We start from the raw sequence: 21,299 nt of genomic DNA, 5'->3' as shown, positions 1-21,299 counted from the left end.
GGCTGTCAACCTCCTCCACAATTACACTCCTTTCACTGCGGCTGCATCAGGCATTCCTCCGATATCTGTCACTTACATGAGGTTATGCACCTTGACATCCTTGGTCTCATGGAAACATGTCTGACGGCCAGCTCTGTCTGCATCCTTCACACACTCCTACCTGATGTTCAGGAGACCCTCTCCTTGGCCCGCCACTACTGTGCAGGGGGGGTGTGCCCTTGGCTTCCCTGAGGGTATTCCTGCCACTGTCACTCCTACTTAGACCTACTCCACTCTGGAATGGCTTGTGTGACGTCTCTCTCTACCACACCTTGACATTCACAAACTGTGCGTACTGTGTCTGGGAAAACTGGTCAAATGTACTACTTCCTTTCTGAGTGTCCTCACCTCTCCTCCTCACTCATGTCCCCAGACACAGAAATCCTCTTCCTTGGTGCTGTACGCATCCACCTGCATGCTTGTTGACCCCCCCACGTGACCTTTCTGTGACCTCAGCAACTCCCTCTCACCCTCTAGACTCCCGTCTGTCCCTACTCATTCTGCAGGGCACACTCTTGATGCTCTGATCTCATCTGACTTTCCCCTCTCCGTCCATCTCTGCACTCCTCTCTCCTGGAGTGATCACATTCTCCTCTCCTCCCAGCTCACCCTCACCACCCCACAGGCAAAGCCACCCTCACCACTGTCACACACCTTCTTGGTATTCCAACCCATGAAGTGTGTGTCAGTCGAGGCTCATGCTGCCAAAATCTCCCCCCCATCCAGCTCCCCCTTAGGCTCAGTCCCATCCTGACAGGGCCCACTCCATGCTCCACTCTATGTCAGGTACACTGGATGTCTTTGCCACGGTCATGACCACCTGTCTGAAGCCCCATGCCAATGCAGAGTCCTGGCATGACTCGGATCTTGTGAACCCAGACCACAGGTGCCGGGTGGCAGAGAGGGAATGTCCTGCATCATGCTCATCCTCTGGCAAACTGGCCTGCCACATGCTCCAAAGGCAATAGCGCCTCACCCTTTTCACCAAGATGAGATCCCCAATCCAAGGGCACATATCTGCGGCATGTGACAACTCTGCAGGACACATAGAAATCTGCAAGGACCTTGCCGATCCAGATGCAGTGTGTACCTCCCCTGTCCCCTCCGAGCCCACAGCACTGCATGATTGTCTCTGTACCCCTATAGGCCACCCCCCCCAGCACTTGTCTGCGCCTAACACCATCTGCCCTTGACGTTAAGTCCTACTTACCTTGTACAGCACTTCCAGCCACCACTTCACCTTGCACTTCATTGTGCCACCCACCCCTGCACTTGCGTGACATGAATGACACCAGCACCAGTAGGATTGTTGACTGGCATCCCCTACTGCCCCACCACCCCTCAGTGCTCTGCTGTACCTTCATACATTTCTGGACCGGTGCTTCACGAATGCTATATGATTCCTTTACAGGTGATGGGGAGGTGGAATCTCATTGTTTACTGCATTTTGTTGATGTAGACAAGGCACTGTGCATCGTGGCCAATTTGGACTAGCAGATCCATGTACAACATGTTAACTTATTGATGTGATGATGCAATGTCAGGACCAGAGTGGTTGAAATCCAAAAAAGTTGCCCTCCTCTCCCTCTTCACTTGGTGGCTATGTCACATGCCATGGATGTGATGGCATGTGCCTTTGACATGGCAATCACCGGCCAATGTGTGATGGCAGTGCTAGGCAGCATGGTGAGCAGGCGTTGCTCTCCAATCTGTACATTGTATGCCCTGAGCCTCCCCTACAGACCCAGTGATGGTGAATGCATAGGAGGTCTCCCAGTCATGTGGGACATGTGTCGTAGAACTACTGCCTCTGTTGTTCATCAGCCCTTGTTGCATGCCATGGTGCTAATGCCTGTTTCCATTTTTCTCTTTCATGTCTTTGCAGGGGACGAAGCACTTGTTGATGCTGGGGATGTGGTGGTTGAGCCGTCCCAGGAGGGCAACCCGGGCCGACCTTCCACAAGTGAGGGACGTGGTGTGTTTGTGGGTGAAAACCCACAAGTGCTGCAGGTCGTGCTGTCGAGGGGTGTCTCTGGGGGTTCCTCCCCCGAGCAGTATTCAGGTGTAGACTCGGAGGATGACACCTATGTGCAGTCGCAGGTGAGTGTTCTTGGGAGAGAATCTCCTCTGTCCGACCCACCTGCAGCCGGGCCATTGCCCTCAATGGGGATGTCAGTGTCGGCAGCTCAGCCTCCGGTGGTTACGGATGCAGGGCCACACCACACAATCTCTGATCCTGTTCCTGGGGCTGCAGATCAGAGAGGGAATGCAGTCCTGCAGCCTGAGGCCTTGCCGGCACAGCAAGGCGCAGTCCGCCTTGCCCCAGGCAGGTGTGGTGCCCGTCAACGTGGTGGCCGTATGCCACCTGGCAATACCGCTTGGGTGCAATCCATCTACGGTATGGCCAACCAACAGGCAGCATCATCATCGAGATGATTGCACAGGCCATGGATAGGGTGGCCACTTCCATTGTCCCCCCAGAAAGGCTGATGGAGCGACTGGAGCAGGCTACAGAGTCCATCTGCCAGGCACACAGGGAGAATATGTTGGCGTCCAACAAGGACAGGCGGGCGGCACTGGCGACTCTGCGGGAATCACTTTCCATGGAGTCCCAGCGCCACAGGGAAGGCCTGAGGGAAGAATTCCATCACCTCAGGTCGACCCTGTTAGAGCTTGAGGCTTCATCCCATAGAAGGACAGAGGAGCAGCTGGAGCGTCTGACACGGGCGCTCTCGGCCGAGATGCAGGCAACTCGTGCGGAGGTCAGGTCATCCCGGAAGTTACTGCATGGGGACCTCCGCATGATTATAACCCAGAACCAGAACTACCAGACCCGCCTGCTTGCAGCCATGGAGGAGCAAACTCGTGCTTTGCGTGGGCTGCCTCCCATTGTCACACCATCTTCTGAGGCAGCTCCCCCACCTCCTGAGTCAGCTGCAGGGTCTGGCCAGAGCGATAGCGACTCATCTCCCACAACAGAGTAGCCGTGTGGGCCACGAGCCTATGGGGTGTTTTAGTTTCCCATGATCCACACAGGTGGATTGTGGCGTGCATCCTGTCCTCGGACCTCATAGGTGGCCCCCCCCCCCGCCGGCCCTTTCATGGCCATTTTTTCTCAATTTTCTTTTTTCTTTTCCAAGAGTGTTGCCTTGTGTGGGTACCTGGGCATACACTGTATTGTGGCTGGGCACATGCAGGCTTGTCCTGAGTTTGGTTTCGATGCTTGGGTAGCAGACATCCACACCCCTCCTGCTTCCGTTTCCATGGGCTTGCAAAGGGTGTGCCCAAGTGACAGCAAATTACACGGTGACATTGGACTCCCATGAGCTGTTGGCCAGTCCATAGTCAATACTGTGTAGACATTCATAGTGTACATTGTTGTTGCACCTAACTATGCATGATGGTTTGATATGTGCCTCTACTTACATATGTTGCTCATGTTTTGCAGGTATTTCACACAGTTCTTCACACGGGCATACTCTCTGGAGTCAGACTACATGTCGGTAGATGTGCACTGACACTTTTGCGTGGCGCCATCACTGTACATCTGGACGGTGAGGACATACCAGCAGAATCAGGTAATGAGACTACCATTGATTACATGCATTGTGTCTTGTTTGGGTGGGCTTCAGGGTGGGTTGGTGTGTAATTTGATTGAAATTACTCTTACACAGGTGTGTAGTAGTGGCTCCAGCGCGGTTAGCTGTTCAAGTGCGGCTATGTTCCATTTGGGGCACTGCTATTTGTGACACCGGTGTCATGTTGTGATGGCCAGTTTGTTTGCTCTCACATACCATGACATGGTGTCCTCAGTGGCGGGACTGTGAAGGGAATGGGTGACATGGCAATGTTGTCATGTAGTGAATCGCCTGTGGCAATGCATATTTGATTGATGGAGTTGTGTCTTTTCGTTGTGATGCATTGCTGGTGTATGTGTAGGTAGGGGTGCACACATAGTGACACTTCCATGTTAACAATCTCAGGCTGATGTGTATCTGACAGTTTATTGTCAAGTAATTTTGTGACATTGTCAGGTAGTGTCATCATTGATTGTCAGATGGTATGTGCCAGAGCAGTGTGCACTAGCCAGCACTGTGATTCCTAGGTGAAGAAGTTGGCCACCAGTTGCGTACGGGCTGCCACCCCCCGTGCCCTTTCCCCTCCCATGCGCAGCGGGCGTGCATGTGGTTGTGGATGTGGGGGCACCACCATGTCCACGGGCAGGCCCCGGCGTGTTGCAACGTTGTGCAGGACACATGCTGCCACTATGATCCTGCACACTATTCGGGGAGCATATAACAGCTGCCCGCCAGAACGGTCAAGGGAGCGAAAGCGTGACTTCAGCACTCCGAATGTGCGCTCCACTATGCCCCGTGTTGCAATGTGGGCTGTGTTGTACCTTACCTCGGGTGGCGTGGTGGGGTTCCGGATTGGGGTCATCATGTGGGGGCTGATAGGGTAGGCACTGTCCCCTGCGGAGGTGGTGATGGGTATCATTAGTGGTGTTGTGTCATGACCCAGTATCTGACATGCATGCATGTGCAGTGGCATTAATGCTCACCAAGCAGCCATGTATCTCCATGCTGGCCAGACTCTAGGTCCCGGCATAGGGTAGACATTCTGTAGATGAAGCTGTCGTGGGTGGACCCGGGATAGTTGGCATATACTGATGTGATTATTCCCTTGGCATTGCATACAACTTGCACGTTGATGGAATGCCAGTGCTTGCGGTTTCTATAGATGTGCTCTGTTGCCCTGGGTGGACGTAGAGCCACATGTGTGCAGTCAATTGCACCAAGCACTTTGGGGAATTGAGCCACACCATAGAATTCCTGGATGCACGTCCGCCTTTCTGCATGAGTCCTGGGGAGATATATGTGCCTGCGGACTGATGGCCGTGCAGTGATGATGTTCAAGACCTGGTGTAGGCAGCGTGACTGCGTGGCCTGTGACACACCACCCACTATGGCACTTGTCCGCTGAAAGGATCCAGTGGCCAAGAAGTGCAGTACATTCAGGACCTTCTGCAGGGGGCTGAGTGCTTGGGAGCACAGGGTGGGTGATGTGAGGTCATCCTCCCACTCACTGACCAGGTCCAGTATGATGTGTGCTGGAAACCTGTACCTCCCATACACCTGGTCATCAGGCATCCCGAATAGGCTGGTTCTGGGTGTGAATATTCTGGCCCTGACTCTCCTCCTCCTCCTCCTTTGGTAGCCCACTGCCACTGCTGCTAGGAACGGTATGTTCATCCTGGCATCTGGCTTGTTTATTGATAAGTGCGCAAATTAATGCCTTGCGCGTGTTCTAGGCGAGCGTGTGACCCTCGCACCCCTGGAATCTAGTTCCCACTCCAATAGCGTGTGGAAATTCCCACGCAGCAGGCATACAGGTGCGCTGACGTACTTGCGTGTGTAAGTGCCCGCGCACCCCTGAAATACACGTACATAGGCCAATGGCGTGTACGCGCACTTTCGGCCAATTACACGCGATGAAATACACGTACATAGGCCAATCGCGTGTACGCGCACTTTTGGCCAATTACACGCGATGTAATACACGTACATAGGCCAATCGCGTGTACGCGCACTTTTGGCCAATTACACGCGATGACACTCTGACGTGCAGTATTTCCACGTGTGCTCCGTCATCACGTGCTGAGTGGGGAACGCCCGTGCGGATCACGTCAGACGCGCTTACGCGGTGAGGGACTCTGGTCCAATAGAATCGCGTATGCGTGCTGACGCACTTACGCGCTAAGGGCCTTTCCTCGGATTTCACGCTGACGTGCAGGAATTTCACGTGCCAAATCACTCCGTATCAAGCTGGCCACCCGAAAACACACGGAACACCACGCTCCTGCCCAGAAGGCCGAGTTACTGCCCCCACAGTGCCCTGAGCAGCCTCCCACGTGCTATCTGCTGCTGCCTGCCTGCCTGCCTGCCTGCTGCCACCGTGCCCTGCCATTTGGTGCCTGCACATCAGCCATCTGCAGGGGTCCAGTTGCTGTGTCCACCCCTGCTGGAACTGAAGACTCCCAACTGGGATTACATCGCTCCACAGCCCAGCCCCAGGACCCAGTTGCCCACCCACACCTGCCTCTGGGGTTGCCATGTCGGGCACTTCCACATCTGGCACCAGTGGCAACCCCAGGCCAGAGGGGCAGAGGGGCACCAGCTTCACTGCCACCGAAGTTGGTGTCCTGGTGGAGCATGTCCTGGGGCAGTATGATGCCCTCTTTGGATCGTCCCGCGCCAGCAAGGAAGGACGGGAGAGGATCTGGGCCGACTGTGTGGTTGCTATCAACGCGGAGGGGGTGGCAACCCGCAACGTCCAGAAGATCAAGAAGCGCTGGGAGGACTTGAGGTCCAGGACCCTTGTGAAGGCCCGGCGCCTCGTGGAGGGGGGCCGGGGCCGCATGAGTTCCATCCAGAAGAGGGTCCTGGAACACGTACGCCCAGCGCTCCACGCCCAGGTCCTTGAGAGGGAGGCCCGTCTGGAGTTGAGCGGTAAGTGTGCAAGCATTACTGTGTGAGACAGGGCATGTTGCGGTGTGCTGGTTCTATGATACTTGCCTGTATGTGTGCCATGGGCCATGTATGCATGTATGTGTGCAGGGACATCATGGTAATGCATGTGCGACCAGTGATGTGTGACCCACATGGTTGTTGCATGTGTTGAAATGCGGCATGGGGAGCCCTATGCAGATTTAGGACATGAGAGCATGCCAGTCTCTGTACCTGGACATGGATGGGGGTGAAGGATGGGTGCTGATGCCAGGTACATATATGGTAGCCATGTCTGTGTGCCTGACCTGCGTGTCTGTGACTTGTGCATGCCATGGATGCATGACACATGTGTGTGACAATGCACAGATTCAGTGACGCACCCAACTTACCCTTGTTTCGCCTGTGTTCGTAGTGTTTGGGGCCAGATGGATGTAACTGAGGTGAAGTGTGTGCATGTGATATGCATGAGCCATGATGCATGTGAGTTACATATCATTGAATGTTTCAAGAGTCAATTGGACATGCATGGAAATGTGCATGGCATGCACCATGCCTGTTACTGTGTGTGTTTTGCCTGGACTGACCCATGTGCTGTGGAGGGACATGATGGAAGTGTACTTTGACAGGGGTGCTCATCTGCTATTGCTTCCTGTCTAGGGGACCATTTTACAGTAGCCTGATGCTTGTGTCCTTTGTCTCCCTCTACGCAGCGGCTAGTGAAGAAGAGGGCGGAGACGGCGCTGTGGAGCAAGGCGGCGGGGATGCCCCCACGGCTGCAGCGGAAGGGGTGGGTGAGCCCCCACAAGGGCCTGCTACGGCGGAAGACGGTGAGGAGCCATCCAGGTTGGTGGTTTGCACAGAGGAGGAGGAGGCCGACACTGGTGCACACATGGGGCCTGGTGGGAGCATCCCTGCTGGTGCAAGTGGTGCAGTCCAGGGCCAGGGGCAGGAGGCAGCACAGGTCACCGTGGAGGTGCCTGTGCATGTCGCTGTCCCTGACCCTGTGAGTGCACCACCATGCACCAGCAGGGATGCCCCGTCCCAGGCCCGTCCGCAGGTAGAGGGGATGTCCATGTCAACTGACTCCCCTCCACCTGCGGCCGTGGGAACCCCTGGCCGCGTGGAGCAGGTCCTGATTGGGGTCGCGATGCGCACGGCTGTGATTCGTGATGCCGTGCGTGCTTCCCGGGAGGAGCACGCACGTCATCACGAAGTGCACCGTGCCGACGTGGCCCAATTGGGATCGGCCATGTTCGGGGGGTTCCTGCATGTGTTGGCCAATCTGACGGCCCTCTCCTCCTCTGTGCAGGCTATCCACCGGTCGTTCTCCTTGCCGTCTTCCGGCCCAGATGCCACCATGGCCCCCTGTGGACCTGCCCCGACCAATGCAGCCAGCTCGGTGGGGATCCCATCCCTGCCACAGTTGGGAGTCGGAGGTCCAGCAGGGGTGGACAACACAGCAAGTGGACCCCAGCAGATGGAAGATGTGCCGGCATCATCGGGCAGGGCACGTGCACGACGGCGTCGGTGGTTACCATCAGCCTGGATGCCATCGTGCTGGCAGAGGCAGTGGCGTCGGAGGCAGCAGCGGGCTCGACGTGGGAGGCATCATGGCTCAGGGCCATCAAGATCAGAGGGGCAGGCATCGGCCGGAGGGCAGGGCAACCCTGGCATGGCGGTGTGTTCCGTGTGGGAGGAGTTTGGCCAGCGGATAGGTGCGGAGCGGCAGCGGGCGGAAGAGGAGCGGCTCGCCATGGCCAGGGCGGAGATCTCCATGCGTCGGGCATTGAGGCGGGCTGAGTGCCTCGAGGAGGCTCGCAGGGATTTTGGTGAGCACATGGGGTTGTCCCTGCGAGACCTCGGGGCCAGGACAGAGTCCCGCCTCCAGGACATTGACATGGAGTTCGAGGATGCCCTGGCCAGCATCACCAAGTGAGCTGCAGGACTAGCCCGCTGCCTTTGTATATAGTTTTTTAGTTAGTTAGTGCTAGGTTTCCTTTATTTATTTTAATTATTTTGGACCGCTCGGACAATGGCCACTTTTTTGTACATATTTTTTTTATTAGTTAGTATTAGGTTTCATTTGTGGTGTTGGGCTCATGGACCCTGGAACATTCCTGTATATATTGTTATTTTTTGGGAGATACATTTTTTTATTTTCTTATTGTTTACACCATGACGTAATGGTTTTTCTTTGATTTCCTACTACATGGTTTTGCTTTGGACAAATTCTATTGATTTTTTAATCCTTTGTTTTTTGGTTTATCATTTTTGTTCTCGGACATGGACCTTTTATTTACTTTGCCACATAGTTGTATGTTTTATTGGTTTACTTAATTTTTGTTTTTAATACATTTTTATATTATCTTACACTTGTGTTATTTTCTCTTTGGTTTCTTACATGTCATGATATGGGTTTTGACATTCACTTGCACCCATTGTGTATGTGTGTGTGACGGACATGTGTTCTTTTGCATACTTGCCTTTGGGGTTGTGTCATGTGATTGCATTCACTATGTGGGTGCATGCAATCCTTGCCTGGGTGTTTGTGCTGGGTATGCTGGCCATTACTGCCATGATTGTGTATCGTCAGGACCTGGGGCCAGGGGGACATGGGTGGGGGCCTGGTGGAGGGTGTCCCTGGTGGATGGGGGGTGGGGGTGGTGGGAGACATGGGTGGGGGCCTGGTGGAGGGTGTCCCTGGGGGGTGGGGGGTGGGGGTGGTGGGAGACATGGGTGGGGGCCTGGTGGAGGGTGCCCCTGGTGGATGGGGGGTGGGGGTGGTGGGAGACATGGGTGGGGGCCTGGTGGAGGGTGTCCCTGGGGGGTGGGGGGTGGGGGTGGTGGGAGACATGGGTGGGGGCCTGGTGGAGGGTGTCCCTGGGGGGTGGGGGGTGGGGGTGGTGGGAGACATGGGTGGGGGCCTGGTGGAGGGTGCCCCTGGTGGATGGGGGGTGGGGGTGGTGGGAGACATGGGTGGGGGCCTGGTGGAGGGTGTCCCTGGGGGGTGGGGGGTGGGGGTGGTGGGAGACATGGGTGGGGGCCTGGTGGAGGGTGTCCCTGGTGGATGGGGGGTGGGGGTGGTGGGAGACATGTGTTGGACATGGGTGGGGGCCTGCTGGCAGGTTCCCCACAGTGCTGGGGGTGGGGGTGGTGGGAGACATGGGTGGGGGCCTGGTGGAGGGTGTCCCTGGTGGATGGGGGGTGGGGGTGGTGGGAGACATGGGTTGGACATGGGTGGGGGCCTGCTGACAGGTTCCCCACAGTGCTGGGGGTGGGGGTGGTGGGAGACATGGGTGGGGGCCTGGTGGAGGGTGTCCCTGGTGGATGGGGGGTGGGGGTGGTGGGAGACATGGGTGGGGGCCTGGTGGAGGGTGTCCCTGGTGGATGGGGGGTGGGGGTGGTGGGAGACATGGGTGGGGGCCTGGTGGAGGGTGTCCCTGGTGGATGGGGGGTGGGGGTGGTGGGAGACATGGGTGGGGGCCTGGTGGAGGGTGTCCCTGGGGGGTGGGGGGTGGGGGTGGTGGGAGACATGGGTGGGGGCCTGGTGGAGGGTGTCCCTGGTGGATGGGGGGTGGGGGTGGTGGGAGACATGGGTTGGACATGGGTGGGGGCCTGCTGGCAGGTTCCCCACAGTGCTGGGGGTGGGGGTGGTGGGAGACATGGGTGGGGGCCTGGTGGAGGGTGTCCCTGGTGGATGGGGGGTGGGGGTGGTGGGAGACATGGGTTGGACATGGGTGGGGGCCTGCTGGCAGGTTCCCCACAGTGCTGGGGGTGGGGGTGGTGGGAGACATGGGTGGGGGCCTGGTGGAGGGTGCCCCTGGTGGATGGGGGGTGGGGGTGGTGGGAGACATGGGTTGGACATGGGTGGGGGCCTGCTGGCAGGTTCCCCACAGTGCTGGGGGTGGGGGTGGTGGGAGACATGGGTGGGGGCCTGGTGGAGGGTGTCCCTGGTGGATGGGGGGTGGGGGTGGTGGGAGACATGGGTGGGGGCCTGGTGGAGGGTGTCCCTGGTGGATGGGGGGTGGGGGTGGTGGGAGACATGAGCAGGTGTGCAGGGTAGTTCCCTGTGGTGTGTGCTGCCTGCAGGGGCCGTGGAGGGTGTACAGGTAATGCCTGGGAGCACACAGCCAATTCGCGTGTGGAACTTCCCGCGCACCCCTGAAATCCACGTACCCGGCCAATTCGCGTGTGGAACTTCCCGCGCACCCCTGAAATCCACGTACCCGGCCATATCGCGTGTGGAACTTCCCGCGCACCCCTGAAATCCACGTACCCGCCCATATCGCGTGTGCAACTTCCCGCGCACCCCTGCAATCCACGTACCCTGACTAATCGCGTGTGGAACTTCCCGCGCACCCCTGAAATCCACGTAGCCGGACATATCGCGTGTGGAACTTCCCGCGCACCCCTGAAATCCACGTACCCTGCCATATCGCGTGTGGAACTTCCCGCGCACCCCTGAAATCCACGTAGCTGGCCATATCGCGTGTGGAACTTCCCGCGCACCCCTGAAATCCACGTAGCCGGCCATATCGCGTGTGGAACTTCCCGCGCACCCCTGAAATCCACGTACCCGGCCATATCGCGTGTGGAACTTCCCGCGCACCCCTGAAATCCACGTACCCGGCCATATCGCGTGTGCAACTTCCCGCGCACCCCTGCAATCCACGTACCCTGACTAATCGCGTGTGGAACTTCCCGCGCACCCCTGAAATCCACGTAGCCGGCCATATCGCGTGTGGAACTTCCCGCGCACCCCTGAAATCCACGTAGCCGGCCATTTCGCGTGTGGAACTTCCCGCGCACCCCTGAAATCCACGTACCCGGCCATATCGCGTGTGGAACTTCCCGCGCACCCCTGCAATCCACGTACCCTGACTAATCGCGTGTGGAACCTCCCGCGCACCCCTGAAATCCACGTACCCGGACATATCGCGTGTGGAACTTCCCGCGCACCCCTGCAATCCACGTACCCTGACTAATCGCGTGTGGAACTTCCCGCGCACCCCTGAAATCCACGTACCCGGCCATATCGCGTGTGGAACTTCCCGCGCACCCCTGCAATCCACGTACCCTGACTAATCGCGTGTGGAACTTCCCGCGCACCCCTGAAATCCACGTACCCGGCCATATCGCGTGTGCAACTTCCCGCGCACCCCGGTATACACGCACACGTTTATTTTTTCTCTCAGCGCGTGTCTGTGTTTGTGGGTACCCCTTTGTACGTCATTTGTCCTGGAGGGCCACAGTATTGGACATTGATCATGTCTGTATATAGGTGCTATTTGTTGGCGCACCTTTTAGCGCACATTTCTTGCAGGCGCAGAGACGCTACCGCCTGCTTTCTTGTGGCGGTCGTGTTTGTGCCTGTTTGTGCCTGTGCGCTGCTTTGAGCGTGCGCTTTTTTGCCCTATTCTATTCCATGAATACGTGTTGTATGCGAGCGTGTGGGCGTTCCGCGCACTTGCCTCCTAAACTTTCCCCGTGCCGCCCACATTCTTCCCCATTCCGAGTGTTGTGCCCCATTTTATTCCCCATTCCGAGTGTCCCGCCCTGTGTTCCGCCTACTTTAGAGCTGTGCGCTGCGCTCGGAGTGATAGCGCAGTGGCCGTGGCGCACGACGTTGGTTGACCTGTGCGCCGGCCTGCGCCGCGCGCTTTTTCAGCGCACGTCCTCTGCTTTTCTTGCGCACGGACTTCCATGAATCGACGTGCGCTGGTTTCCCTGCGCTTTTCGCTAATTTTCGGCGCAGCGCACGTATTGGCCCCTCTGCGCCGGGATTTTCGGCGCACATTTATTCCATGAATCGGCCTGTTAATTTCTCTGCACACTTGAAAATCCTAGCAGTTTTGAAATCACACCGACTTTTGATAATACGTTGGATTGATAGAACCCTCCTTCCTACTTCACCCCGAAGCAATACAAAATCTTTCTGTGATCATGGTCACTTTCTCACTCTCAGGAAAGAGTGCACATTTTTCAATAGAGAATTACTCTTGGTTTCAATTGGCAACCCAGCACCAAAAAACAAGGCTTCAGCTGTATTCAGCACCAGTCTGCTTAAAGATCAGTTCTGAGGAGGGGTGACAGCTAGGATTTCGCTTTTGGACAAGGACTCCCCTTTCCTTTAGGGAAGTCTGGGATTGACAGGAAAGATAGGTGTAACTAATTGCATTAACAGACTATAGTTTCTAAATTACACTGGGCAAGAAATTAGTTAATTTCGAAGGTTAAAGAAATCAATCCTTGGTATTTGGCTATATGGGAATTAAGTTATTAATATTAAAAACATACTAAGGATCTACTTCCATGTTTCCATACCCCCATCCATTAACTAAGGAGAAGATATTAAATCAACACATCCCCACCCTTTGTTTGTTGGACAAGCTACTTCCATTGGAAACCTCTGGATTTAGCACATAGGAAAAACAGCAGTGTTTCAGGAACCTCTCTTAGGGAAACACAGGGATCTGGTCAGGTACTTCGGTCAAAGATAGCTAACAGCACTCATCCCTCTTTTTGGCTAAACTAGGTCATAGGATCCTGTCAGCTTTTAGACCTTCCCAATTGCGGACTCCCATGCAATGTTAAATCTCCATCCTGCTTTCAATAGTGGGACCCAGATGATATTAGATAGCTCTCATAGCAAGGTTAAATTCTGCCACCTTCTTTCAGTATTTCACCCAGGTGATTTATAGGCAAGTCTCCCCCTCTATGACTCATACAGCCACTTTTTAACCTCTAAGTCACACCTGCGAAATATTGAAAACAGGAGGTGTTAACTTATTAGCCTTGAATTTTCATTGGACCCCATATTGTCCACTCCTACCCAAGGTCCAACCCCTCTCTGACGATAGGCTGTTAGAGTTCTGAAACTGAAATCCTGGGAAGAATGAATACACCCACCCGAATGACCATTTACACTTTTCAGATTTTTCACCTAAAAAGTCACTATATGACAAAAATTCGCATTTTACAAATAAACATGACAACATATAACCGGGGTGACACATGCCCCCACTCAGGAGAGCCACACTGCTGGTTTTCCCCGCTCCCCCCCACATTGGGATTTACATTTGTAATTGGAGGGTGAGTTTGTTCCTGGCTACCTGCATTGACTACAGCAACCAGAATTCCCTGAGGCAACACTTGGTATTAACCAGCCACACCTGAACCAAATGCCTCCCTGAAGGTTGCAAGAGACATGAAAGCACTTGGAGGAGAAGATCAACTGGACTGTGGAAGGGATTCTAAGCTGGGAACCAGAGTGCGCCCCTTGCCCCCCTTGTTTGGAAATATATATATATATTCCGATTCGGCTAATCATGGCAGATTTCTCAAGCTGGCTCCCGATCCAGCAGGATATTGCAGGATGAAATGCACATTTCTCACACTTTACACAACAATTATAATAGTTATGAATGTGAAATGTTCTACCCAAATATCTAATTTAATAACCCACCAGCTCCCCAACTTTTGACTTCATAACATCTTCCCGAGGCTCTACGGCATCATTGTTAGTTTATGCCTGGACTAAACTCATCAGCCTTTGTTCTCTCAAAGCTAATGGTGGTCATTCTACTATTTATCTCAGAGAACAGGCCCCAATAAAATGTCTTGATCACTGCTTGAGTGTTCTGGAGAGCAACTGGCTCCTTTTCAGGAAATCAAACCTTACAGTCATGCCTCTAGCAACAGCACTAATATTGGTGAAGGTTACATTTGCTTGGGCCCATAATGCCTTTTAAATGTTGCATCTGAAAGAAAATATTGCCTTTTCAATCTGTTGCATTTATTTTTCATGTGATGCCTTTTATTTATTTTTAGTGAATTGCATCTCACCTCATATCACTGTACAAGGCCCTTCTCATGATATGTTCATCTTGGTAAGGGAACATTTTTCTCCAAGTATTTGTTTCCAGCTGTCAAATGCACACGCCTTTAGAAATTTCAGTTTCAGTGCAAAGCCCTGCTTTCCATGTAAAATCATCCTTTAATTTTCCTTGGCTTTGAATTTCACCTGCAATGCCCATTTTGTAAGTGAATTTCTGAGCCCACTGGGCACCTTAAAAGTGTTGAAGATTTGAGGCTGGCTTTTCCATCTGCCAGTGTGCCTTTCCTTGAGAAGATATTTCTGCACATTTTGGGCCTACACGGCCTTTCAGTTCATGTCATTCTGGGGCTGTCATTAAACTCCACAAGCCTCTACTTCCCACTCTACAACTGCCACTAATCAGTCACTATCCAGAGCTGGCTGACATGTAAGGGGCCGTGGCTGTACATTGGTCTATGTACATGAGGCCTGTTGTGGCTCTCGATGCCCGTATTTGGGAGTACACAGCGCTGCTGTGCTGAATATGCCAGTCTCACTTTCGGCTACACCAAGTAGTTTCAAAGTGATCACTCTAAGCTTCTCTAGTTCAACCCCAGTGTTTAGTTTCCTGCAGCTAAGAGCACTGAAACAGTGGCACTGTGTCCCGAGTATAGTTATTTTACCTTTACTCCTTGCTATAAGGTTCCTTGCACACAAGTGCTCCAGTCTCTTTATAGTAAAACAAAAAGAGGCTGCTCTGGATCGGGAAGGACTGGAGGGCTGGAGAAGCTATAACAAGGGGGTTGTCCTACCCTCTATGAATCTAAGGGGTGTACAGAGGGAATTCAGTGTACACTGATTTTTAGACCCTAATGGGAGCACATACATTCTGAGCAACCATTATGGAAAGCAGCATGCTTGCTGATGCCAAACACATGACTCAAAATTATAAAACAAATTTTTAATTTAGCTTTCTATTATAAGCTATTTTTCTTTGTGCAGCATATTTAAGTTATTTCTTTGCATAAAAATACGTGATATCCATTGATGAAAACACACACCTAGTTGAAAATTCACTATGGCAAAAATGCAAATGGCATGGGGTATGGGTTAATCATTTGTACATAAGACCAACAGCTTGTAAATCAAGTGTCCCATGTCATTGGATGTGAAGAACACACTGTGAGAGTGCAAGTAGAGGAGACGGTGAAGATAGGTCTCCCATGCCCGGCTAAAGTCTGACCTTATATTTGGTCAGACTTTAGCCAGGCATAGGAGACCTATCTTCACTGTTATCTTCACTTATGATAATGTGGGCCGAGGGTAGGCTATACTCCCCATGCGTGAGCTAGCAAAGAAACATCCACACAGCAATGGTACTGTGATACCAAAATAAAATAAAGAAAATGTCTAATCAAGGTTCCTTAAAATAAAATAGGACATTATAATCAAACTGAACATTCTTACACACTAATAAAAACACACATTTCTCACCCCTGTAAAGCAAGGCAGAGCATATCCAGACTTTGGAATGAAAAGGGGCACTCTAGGTCTGAGAACCGGGGAAGGCATGCAATAGTTTCTTGAGCAATGTGCAAGTTCGAAGTATATAGGGCCTCATTATGAGGTTGCCGGTAGGTCTACAGAAATCCACGCCATGGAGTCCTATGGGACTCGATGGAATGGTGATTTACTGCCCTTTCCGCCACCTGTAATATCCCAGTAATTCTGGGATATCAGGTGGCAGAAACGGTAGGTCAGTTCGCTGGTATTATGCCAGAATTATGGGTGGGATACCAGCAAACTTGTAAAGAGGGCCATAATCTTAACCACTGTGGCAGAGGACTTTGCCAGGCTGCAACCCAATAACGTTCCAGGCAAAACCTTATTCTGATGTCCAAAGATGATTCAACAAGTGGACCTGGGGGTTCACTCCCTTATCTAGTCCATTTGCTACAACGGATTTCAAGCCTTCTGCAGGAGTTTAATCCTGCCTGCTGTGTCAAGAGACATTTCTTGGTGATGTCAGTCCAAGAGTGCTTTGTCTGCAGTAAGTGTGGAGGGGCACAGGAAGGGTGAGGCACACGAAGTGTGAGTGGCCTAAGGAATCCCTAGATAGTGCATCCCCCCTCTTGGCTGTAACTTTCCTCCTGTTCTACTCCCTCTCCACGTTCTGCCTTACATCAAAGAGACCCCAATAATTACCACCCTGGTGTGATCTCTCCATTGTCCTGGCAAGTCCTCCCTTTCAAGCACTGATTTCTAGCGTATGCCCTGCCATCTTGGGAAGGGTGCAACCTTTCCAGAGAGAACAAAAAGAGATTCTAGGGCTTAAACCACCTTTGGGTGCAAATCAGCCCAAGATAGGGGTACAGAAAACTCTGATAGTTGAATAGGTCACTAGAAACCAGGCTGACAAAGGACATCAAAGGGGTCTGGCAGAGCAGGTTTTCCTAAGAGATCGGCACGGGTCAGCCAGAAGCATTGCAAGGTTCACACAAACACATGCACCCCCTATGCACACACAGCACTGCTCTGGTACAGCTGGAGAACAATATAAGTGACTAAACACAACGAGTACCTAATCTACTTGGGGATGGGCAGCACAATCTTCCTTAAGAAATAGAACAAGTACAAACACAGGATGCATAGAGATAATTGCCATTGAAAGTAAGATAGGAACAGCATGAGCAGGACCAGTGCAAGTGTCCCCCACCATAATGTGCAGCATCAGAAGTGGGAGTGAAAACCTTCTTCCCAAAAGAGGTGCAAGCACATGTTGGGTCATTGAACGCTTCCCACACTAACAGGTATGAATATGGCAAGTAATATAATCCAACATAAAGAGATTAAGGGGTATCAACCACAAGCATCCCCTTAAACCGAAGGGATCAACCCTTTATAACTCAAAACACAAAGCTTGTGATCTAAAGTTGCTACCTTATATGGGTGGATTCTCTTACAAAACCAAATTCATTTATGGTACTGCAAGAAACATTGCATGACAGCAGGTTTATAGAAAAATACACATATTTTATTTATCATTTGCAAAAAATGTTTTTTAAATTACTCACAATGCTAAAGTGCCTGTACCTTCTTCTACCGACAAGATGTAGAAGACACGTGCACTATTTTGTCTGCATGTATTAGCACCCTTTAACAGGTAAATATGTTAGTTTGGATACTTGTCTGTTAAGGTGTCTTGTGTTGTGCTACTAATCACACTGGGCCATACCTCATTAAACACAACTCACTCAATCACATTCCATTCATTCTGTCTTCATTCACTATCAAATTTCATTTCACAACCACAAACTGTGCCCGACATGTTTCTTTCCGCGCTTGGTGTCTCGTATCAAATACCGGGAAATTCTTCAGGGGCTTGTGTGAAGGGTTAGTAAGACATGCAACATCTAACAATGTAGCTCAATATTTAAAAACAAATAGAATTGACAATCAAAAACATTTCTTTTCCAGGGTTCTTGTTGGAGTTGCAGTGTTGTTCTTTCTCCGTGGGGTTTTAATCCCCTTTAGGTCGAAATGATGCGGAAAAGAATCTCCACCTATCAAGGAGCAATCAGCATAGAACAGGAATGTCAATAACCCATTCACGCTGCTCCATTGTCTGACAACTGTTAATAAATCACAGAAATCTTAAGTCCAAGTCTAATCACATGTTTTATGCAGTGAGACAAATCCACCTGCATCCAGTACAGTTACTACTGCCTGTGTGGAGTCCCGAGGAGAGTCCAGTCACTCGCCAGTCAGCCGACAGCTGGCAACCGGTGAGTGATTATGGATAATGACAAGGATGGTCTATTAAAGAAAGCAATTAGGAAACTGAGTCGCCGGGATAGGATAGAAGCCGGGGAACCATTGGAAAGAATGCAATCCCTTACAAGCCACATGCCAGAAGCCTCCGCCACCTCACCTATGAGCAGGTTCCTGCTGAAAACATCTTGCCTGCCAGTATTCCAGATTCTGCACTCTGCTCCAAGTCACACTGCGCAGCTTCATACAGATAGCGTTAAATCTAAACCTGTGCTCCTGAACCCGCGGGGTCACCCCACGTCAAAGTTTGTATTTCCGGCTGTCCCTCGAATGCCTGAGACTAACCTTGCAGATCTTGAAGCCCTGCTTAAACCGGAAAAGGAACTGGGTCCACGGACAGAAGGGGAATTTTACAACAGCTTTAATCTTTCCACAACATTGTCTAATTCCTCTACGGTCCACCCTGTCCCCCTACAAACCGCTACTGATGGCATTCCAGCTTCAGGCCCCACTGTCAATGGATATTTTGAGATGATTCAGGAAGACCAAGTGGTGGTTAACGGGGGCCTGTCGAAGGGGCCGGATGTTGATTTAAATGGTCTGGTTTCCTTGCCTCTAGAGAAGGGCACGGAAGGATTGAAACCTGCTTCACCCGTTGCTCTGCTGGAATATACTGGAGAGCCCAGGCCTTCACCCCAAGAAAAGTCGGGATGGGTTGGTTTGGACAATGATGGAGGCCCCTCCTTGTGCATCACACGCTGCTAACTCTCCCACTATGGAAATTGGGCCAAGGTCTCCCCTCCTACAAAAGATGGGGAAATGTGGTCTGGGACCGGTACCACAGGGGCACTTGCAAGAATGGGACGAAAGGCATTGTCAGCCAACGGAGGTTGCCTCCTTCGCTGCAAAACCAAAGAAGAGCCACCCTGCACCTGATTGCAGACCATTATTGATGACCTCCAATATGACAATGGGCCCTTCTAAACACCCTCTCTGGATCCAGAAGGAAACATCTGACCCCAGCAAGAAGGAGCCGGCCTATAATGGCCTCAGAGTGAAAACTACTGACAAATGTATTCATAAAAATAATTTGGGATACTGGGAGCAATGGGGAAATTCTAGCGGGGCTGGCAGAGTTCGAAGATTGGCGTAATCCACTGAATGATACAGGAAAACAGTTGGATCGCCTGCCCAGAAGAGACCAAGGGTTTCTTCATCAACATCATCTGTATAGCTCCGATTTAGTGTGTGTGGACCTCGGAAACCCTCCTGATGGCAACTCATCAGCGCCCCCCAAAAGACCCAATAGTTCTCCCGAGCCATACATATGTTTTGAAGCAACAGGATCCCGCAGTACTTCCGGTACCAGACGAATGAGTGGAAGGAGGGGTCATGGACAAGCCCTCTTTCCAGGCCCAAAGTCTGGAGTCAAGCATCTCGACTGAGAGGACTCAAGAAGATAATGCTATGGTCGAGCAGGAGAAACCGGTCTCAGCTGCTCTGAACAGCACCTCGGATCCCCTGTCTGCTACCAGGGGGAATTCTATGAGTGAGCGGTCGCTTATACAGCCGACGAGAGGCAATAAAATAAAGAAAACAGATAAAGGTAACAGCGACCTTCTGGAACAGATGTCAGTGATAACCATAGCCATGGTGCCATTTACAAAGCTCTATGAAGCTTTAAACGAGATTTTGAAAGACCATACAACTTGATGTTTTTCTTGGAGGGCTTTGTGATAGCAAGCGCAAAACAAGGGGATGTGACAACTCAATGTACACCATTGGGCACTAACTTGAGTGTATGCGCACGCTCGACCTCAACTTCAACCAGAGCCCTTAATGGTAAAAAAAAGCATTAAAGATTAGGCCGGGAGGGCAGTTGAGAGGGACCCCGAACTAGAGGCTCCTTGCTCTACTATGAACCACACTGTCACAAGTGATACGTTGCTGCAGGAAAAGGGATGGCACTCTGAGATAGGGGAAGAGGAGTAGAGAAACCTACAGCAGGAGGCGCTGGGCGGTCAGCAACAGCAGTGCCCGGCCATCCAAAAGCAGATGAACTGCAGCGGCCAGGTTCAGGAAAAGACCAGGATAAACAGCTTCTCGCTTTTTGTTAAACCAAATAACGGTCTGGCAGAGCAAAGTGGAAGGAGAAAAAGCCATGGCTCGCTTGGAAAGCAAAAGAATCCCATACAAAAGCCATATCTGCCAAAATGCCAATCCAAGGGAGAAAAAAAGAATAAAACAACCTGAATTGGCTGCCAATAAGGCCGATGCGATATACATAGAGGATTTGGGGAATGAGAGACTTCTAGAGAGGTTTGAACTAAATTCAAAGGACCTGAACACAACCTCCCAGGATTGGGAGGTGGATGATCCCATCTCTCTAACAAACACTTCCTCATATTCGACAAACGAGGGGATGGAAGAGCTGATAGAAGCCCAAATGGCCCTTGACACTCAGAGTGAGATGAACTCAGAATCCTCTATGCGGGTAGTACAGCCTCACACTAAGAGGAATAGTCTGTTCCTTACTTTGGATGAAAGAAGGAAGCAAGTGTTAATGAAGCCCTGTATTGACACACGAACTGAAGTCCAGATTATAATTCTTAATAGGCCACAAACAAACGAACTGGAAAACACTGCTGCGCTAAGCAGCGGTGCTCCAGAGAGTGATCAGGGGGAAGGTTACGGCCGCAGGGTCGATAGAAAGTCCATGACTAAAACCGACTAGTTTTTTCAAATCACAACCTACTAAGCGAATGGACAAAAGCCGATGCCAGATGCCTAGTGATTTATGCAGAAGGGGGTCTTATCATTGGAAACCCCAGAGGGACTGGGCCCGCTGTATTGGAATAGAAAGAGTGCTGGATAAAGGACAGGAGTGTATCCTGAATAGACATAATCTTATGAAATGATGCCACTGTATCCCGAACCCGAGACAAATAGTAACGGATGACATTTCTATTGTGGAGTTTCTGGATGAAAATCATACAGATGAGGTGTTCTTGCATCTGCGCTCTTCAATCATCAAAGACCCGTTTTTGGAAGCACCATCCAGTCTGCTAACCTTTGGCTTTGATGTAACTAACCTGAGCGGCATAGAACCCCCAAGAAAATGTAATTGCAAGTAGAGCTAGGCAACCAAGACAAACAACGAGCCT

At 51.8% G+C, this 21,299-nt stretch overlaps 1 long non-coding RNA gene across 2 annotated transcripts in view; it reads left to right on the top strand.

Annotated features, from left to right (window-relative positions):
• Positions 1–21,299, top strand: part of LOC138504787 (uncharacterized) — a 369,069-nt gene that overhangs the window by 16,716 nt on the left and 331,054 nt on the right. The gene's annotated exons all lie outside the window — the stretch shown is intronic.

The sequence above is a fragment of the Ambystoma mexicanum genome, chromosome 11 (genome assembly GCF_040938575.1).
Source record: "Ambystoma mexicanum isolate Mex_15411 chromosome 11, UKY_AmexF1_1, whole genome shotgun sequence".
NCBI lineage: Eukaryota > Metazoa > Chordata > Amphibia > Caudata > Ambystomatidae > Ambystoma > Ambystoma mexicanum.
This window is presented reverse-complemented; position numbering and strand designations above follow the sequence as displayed.